This window comes from Fukomys damarensis, unplaced genomic scaffold (assembly GCF_012274545.1).
Source record: "Fukomys damarensis isolate Sample0158 unplaced genomic scaffold, DMR_v1.0_HiC HiC_scaffold_24, whole genome shotgun sequence".
In the NCBI taxonomy this organism is placed as follows: domain Eukaryota; kingdom Metazoa; phylum Chordata; class Mammalia; order Rodentia; family Bathyergidae; genus Fukomys; species Fukomys damarensis.
The window spans coordinates 44,475,311-44,481,662 of NW_022900936.1; the positions used below are offsets into that span (position 1 = coordinate 44,475,311).

Sequence of the window (6,352 nt, forward strand, 5' to 3'; positions counted from 1 at the left end):
ATTAGATTCTCATTGGAGTGGGAACCCTACTGTGAACTGCACAGAAGGAATCTTAAATTGTGTGCTGCCTATAAGAATCTAATGTCTGACAATCTGAGGTGGAGTTGAGGTGGTAATGCAAGCACTAGGGAATGTAATTATGTATTGTAAACATATACTAGAAATAAAAAAATAAAAGGAAAGTTCCCCTTAATCCCTGTGGGTAGAAAAAGTGTCTCCACGAAACCAGGCACTGGTGCCAGAAAGGTCCAGGACCACTGTAGTACATGACCACCTAAAAGCTCTCCCTTCCTCTTCAGCCTCATCTTTCTAGTCTGTCCTTATCTCCAACAACATCATCTTTCGGTCAGTGGGATTACTTTCTTCTGTTCAGGGCTAATAGTTCAACAACTATTCCTCCTGCCACTACCACTGCAGCCTATTTCCACTCCATTCCCCACTTTCTCACCTTCTTTTAGCCTCAGGAGACTTCAGGCAGTTCTTAGAACTCATTTTAGTGCTTCAAGACTGCTTAGTTCAATTCTGAATTCTAGAAACCCTTTTCCCCTTCAGCACTTATCGCCAAAACTTTTCCTGCTGTCTTCATTCTTTGGGGAAATTGTTTGTTCCTTTCTACAGTAGTGGTGAGCCTGTGGCATGTGTTTTATTTTTCTTTTAAGACAAAAACTGTGATGTATAAGCTGTTTTTTTCTAAACTAAAACCTCAGTTTTCAGGTTTAATTGCAGCATTGGCACTTTGTGATAAATAAGTGGATTTTGGGTTGCAGTTTGGGCATTCGTCTCTAAAACATTCACCATTGCTGCTTTATATCAAGGCCTGATTGTATAGGTTGTCCTTCTCAGATTATATGATTCTTAAAACATTGTTTGAATTTGCTACATGATATTCAATACAGCTCATGTGTGTAAAAGTAGTTAATTAGGAAGCTGGCTAATAATAACCTTTCTCCCAAAGAAAATTACTGATGATAAATTTCTGGTAATGTTTTAGCTTGTTTTTGTTGTTGTTGTTTTTTGTTTTCTCATTGAGTTTATCGGTACATTTTAGGTATACAGTACAGTTACATTCATCTTTGGGATCTTGTACCTTTACATGACAGGTCTTGGTTCTCATGTTTTCCCCTTGTCCCTGCCCTCCCTTCACCCCCTCCTCCCTTCCCCATTTACAAACACTTTATTTCTATTTTGTTTTAGCTTGTTTTTGAAGTTTTATTTTTCTGATTTCATTTCTCCATGTCCAGAATTCCTCTTAGAAAATATACCACTTGGTTTTCGCTTCAGTGTTTCTCATTCTTGACAGCTCAAATAGTGGACCTGATCTGTAAGTACCCAGCCCTTTTACTGTTCTGTACCTTAGGTTCTTCATTTGTGAATTGGACTTGATGATTTATAAGATCACTTTTAATGCCACAGTTTTCTCAAAGTGACAAGTAATAATATTGAGTGCCTATTCTGCCATATGTACCTAGTACTATGATAGTTGCCATGGAAAACTGAAGAGAAGTTTGAACTCTTGAGTGCTTATAGTCTCACTAGCAAGATAAGATAAAGACATGAAACAATTAAGAACTGTGTAAGTCAGTCAGCATGTGATTAAGCACTAAGGGTTTATCAGAAAATGACTGCTCTCTTTTTGTCTATCCCCTCTTAGAGATTTAATAAAACTGGGGAAGAAAACAGTCATCAGTCATTTCAGGGGGCATCAAAAGTAGAAAATTGAAAAGATGGCTTCCTATTGTTTCCTGTGTAATGACTAGCTTTTATCTTAGCAAATCAGTCTACATGATACTAGCTCCTACCTTCAACCCCTAATATAATCCAACTGATTACCTAGGATGAAGAAAGCGTAGTGTGTCTCATTAGGTTGGATTTTTTCAATGATGCTTCCATAGTAAGAAGTGAAGCAAAGAAAGGTGTTCCATCTTTTTCTTTTAGCTACTTAATATTTATTTTAAAGAAGGATAATGGCTGTTGTTTTAATATATCCCAATGCACAGACCATCCTGATTTGGATTTGGTCTTCTTTCTTTGGTACATGGCTTTTGTTCTTTGTGTTCTTTTCCCTTGTTTCTTTGAAGATTGTCCTTTTCCTTGACTGATTTTATCATCATCATCATCATCATCATCATCATCATCATCATCATCATTATTATTATTCTAAATATACTAGTATGGATAAAACTAGCCCATAAAGCAGAAAAATTGGCCTTTTTAGTAGATTAAAAGTAACCAGATGTTGGGCTGCAGATGTAGCTCAGTGGCGCCACGCCTGCCTGGCAAGCACAAGGTCGAGTTCTATCCCTGATGCTGGGAACAAAAAAGTAACCAGATGTGCTATTCATAAAGTACCCCTTCTTCCTTGTCTAAACCAAAGCCTGATATTCCTTGCTAACAGTGGATGCCTAAGAGACTGTTTTTTCATTGCATTCACTTCTTGAGACTCTCGAAATAGGAATGAATGTGATTCTTATGGCTCCACACTGCCACTGTAGATCACTCTGCATGTGGTAATCTTTTCTCATTTTCATCCTGGTCATTTGATAAGCTTTAGGTCAGTCCCTCTACAATCTTCTTTTACACACTTAATCTGGTACGATTCTGAATGTTTTTCCAGTTTAGCTGAATCTTCCTTTGGCTCTTTTCCTTATTCCTCATCAGCATTTTTCCCTTCCTTTCCCTCCCCTCCCCTCTCCTTCCTCTCTCCTCCTCCTTCTCCACCTCTTCCTCTTCTTCCTCCTCCTTCTCCTTCTCTCTCTGATTTTTTTTTTTTTGAGGCAGGTTATCTCCATGTAATTCGGGCTGGCCTTGAACTCACTATGCATTTCACACTAGCTTTGAAATCATGGCTGTTCTCCTGCTTCAGCCTCCCAAGTGCTGGGATTGCAGGCATGCACTCCTATGCCTGGCTAGCATCTATTCTCTTTCCTCGGAGTAACTATTTGAAGCCCATGCATTTCTAAGTACTTAGGTCTGGACACATCTTTACCTTTTTATTTTTGTCTCCTCTTTGACTGATAGGCAACTATCAATCATGAACACTGTGCTGCTTGCTACTCATAAATTCCCATCCTACTATATTTATAACCTCTTCATTCTGTGTTCTTTTTTGCATCCTTCTAACCCTTGTTCTACCTATTCTCTTTTATATTCTCTTTTATATCCTTGCTACCCCTATCTCTTCAAACTGTGCCCACAAACACAGTCAAATACAAACATAGCCTGTCATGGTGGTATGCACCTGTAATCCCAGCACTCAGGAGGCCGAGATGAGGATTTCTGCAAGTTCAAGGCCAACCTGGACGCGAGACCCTGTCTCATTAAGTTAAATTCTAAAATTCACACACAGAAAAAGGGGAGAACCTACCATGAAGCTCATTAATGAAGCTTAAGTTTCAGAGTTCTTCACTTACATGGGCATCTTCCAGCAATTTGTGAGGGCCCCAGCAATATATTCACCTAGTTACATATTTTGTAAAATCTGAAAATGTGAGATATTTTATTTGTAATCAATCAAGACCTCTGTCTTTTTTCCACTTTGATTTACCTTCCATCATACTTCCTTTTATGTGAAGTAGTTTTGGAATGGCTATAAACATTGTGGGGGTAATGCTAAAGGAAAGTTCAGTTAAAATGTAAAGCAATATATTACGTGGTTCACAGTCACTTCCATATATAGTTAAGTTATTGCTAACCATCTTGAGGTAGGAAAGACTTCAGAAATACTTATTCTGGCCACTATACTTGGATACTGTCAAATAGGGTGAAAAATTAGAAGTTATATTGCAAAATTATTACGTTCTTTAGTTCCCAGCATTGAAAGTTTTTGGATTATAGAGAAAAAATGGTTTAAAATATCTGAAGCCCAAAGCTACTTAGTCTATCAAAACTTCTTTTTGAGATTCTAGATGTGGAATTTTTCCATATAACTCATCAACGCTTTTAAGAATCTTATATTTTATCTATTATTTTAATATTTTTTTAGTGATACGGTTTCATCATATAACTGCATTATTTCTGGAAATGGAAGTTCATCACTACTCATCCTCCATTTCTTAACTTTCTTGATTCATCTATCTAAATTCCATCCCTTAACTGTATTATTTATAATGGTCTATGTTGTATACTTATTTGTGTGGTCATTTGTTGTCTGTCACCCTCTTAGGTGTGAAACACCCTGATGGCAGGAACTATAACTATTTTTATATATCAGCTCTTCAATAAATACTAATTAAATGAATAAAATAAAAATTTAAAGCTAAATTATACATTTACTTAAAGAATTGCCCTAGGGTACTCTGATTTTTTTGTTTGCTTGTTTGGTTTTATTTGCTTTTGTTTTTTGTTTTTGAGACAGGTTCTCACTATGTAATTCAGGCTGATCTTGAACTCACTGTGTAGCCATGGTTGGCCTCAAACTTTGACCATCCTCCTACCACAGCACCCCAAGTGTGGGGATTACAGGCATGTGCCACCTCACCCAGCTGCAGATTATTTTATTATAGTATTTTGATAAGTCTAAAATGTTGTTATATTTTCTGTAATATAATTTTGTGTATAACCAAGTACACATTATACCACTGATTCAAATAATTTTTTAAGTCAGCTTCTAATATAGAACCCTAGGTTGAAAAGGAATAGGAGATTTAAATTGTAATTGACTAAATTTTGTCCATTCCTTCTGCCAGCCCCAACCCTGTCTGTTCTTGGTCACAGATCCTCACCAGTTTTTTTTTAAGTCAGTGCTCCTACTATGTCATGTAACTGAGAGCAATTTATTCTTCTAAATTATTTTACCGTAATAATTAGAGAAATCCCCTTAAGTTACCCAGGCAAGTGAATGTTGTTGTTGCTGTTGTTTAGTTTTTCAGATTTTTGACAAAGTAGAACATTGGGAGGAAAATAAAAGGGAGGGGAGAATATTAACACTCTAAGATGGGGAACAACAAAAGAATAGCTTTTTTGTGTATAGATACTTATTCTGATATGATAAAAGTGTAGCCACATCAGGTGTTAGTGGAGACATTGTCCTCGCCTGCCTTTTTCTCTTGGACCCTGTCTCTGAAACCCTAGCCAGAATTCCCCTTCATTCTTTATTCTCTGGGTGTCCTTCTCTTATCCATTATTTCAAAGGCAGAAGAAAAGAGTAATCAGTAATGAGTAGTATAGAAAGAGTCATTTAGACTTCAACGAATTGGACACACTGATAGCTGAGGAGAAAAATTTTTGAGGAGAAAATAGAAGGAAAGACATGAAAATTGGCAAATAATGGAGGTAGAAATGGGAGGGGAGAATGGGGTGAATGTGTAAAGCACCGACAGGTTATGGATAGCTTTCGGGGTACTTTGTGGTGTTAAGATTGCAAGCATTTGCAGAAAGTCAAAGTATTTCCAAATTTGCATGTATACAGTACAATTGTTTTGTAACTGAAGTTTAGAATCATTTTTTTTTCACTTCACACTGAAATACTGAGCGGCTATGCCATTTGTGGAATTTTGTTAGGGTTATATTTACTGACCATTCATTTGCATCTGAGCTCGTACAGGTTGGGGAATTTGTGTCTGTTTCAAAGTCAATATGTTGGGAGCCAGGACACAGTTTTAACACAGTTGATTTGCTTGCAGCCTTAACTCCTTTTATTTAAAATTTGGATTAATGGGCAAGTCAACAGACTTTGGGTGGTCTCATCCTTACTCCTCAGAGAAGTAGATTCACATGACCAGATTCCTTCACAACTTGGCAAGATGGTAGTCTTCTCTCATAAGACACCCAAGATGAGAATAGCAAGAACATTAGAGATCAGTCCAGATGTGGATTGCCAGAGTTTATGTGGAGTATATTTATCCAGAACTTACTTTCACTCTCTCCAGGCTTTACTCATACTCTTAGTTGTTTCCTTTTTATAGAAATGAAAAATTATGAAATGTTCCATTGAGGTCTCAGAGGAAAATAGAAGAATAAAATAAGGATGCCAAAGTGTTTCAGAAATGTTAGCAAGGAAAAAAGCAAGAAGTACTTCATCTTATGCAGTGGTGACCATGTTGAAGCTCCTTATTGATGCCATTGTAGTTGCTGGGCACATTTGGTAGGGGAAGGTCCTTGCTTTCATTAAACTTTTGAAGAAAAAAGCAGATATGTGCTCATCTAAATTCTTTTGAAAACTTTCTTGGGCAGCTCACATCATCTATATTCATGCTTAAAATTTTCTTGACATAATATCTCAGTGTTTTCAAAGAAATTAACCTTCATGGTTGAACTTCATCTGTTTATTATTATATCCTGGGTAGCCTTCAAGTTCCCAAAAGAAGTACAGACCTTGATTTTGTTTTGGTGGGCGGGGGGGGGGGGGGGGAAG

The 6,352-nt window shown here is 37.1% G+C and overlaps 2 protein-coding genes across 3 annotated transcripts in view; one reads left to right on the forward strand and one right to left on the reverse strand.

Moving 5' to 3' along the window:
• Cmss1 (cms1 ribosomal small subunit homolog) overlaps positions 1-6,352 on the forward strand; it is a 358,480-nt gene that overhangs the window by 117,760 nt on the left and 234,368 nt on the right. The gene's annotated exons all lie outside the window — the stretch shown is intronic.
• Positions 1-6,352, reverse strand: part of Filip1l (filamin A interacting protein 1 like) — a 102,057-nt gene that overhangs the window by 94,147 nt on the left and 1,558 nt on the right. The window lies entirely within an intron of this gene.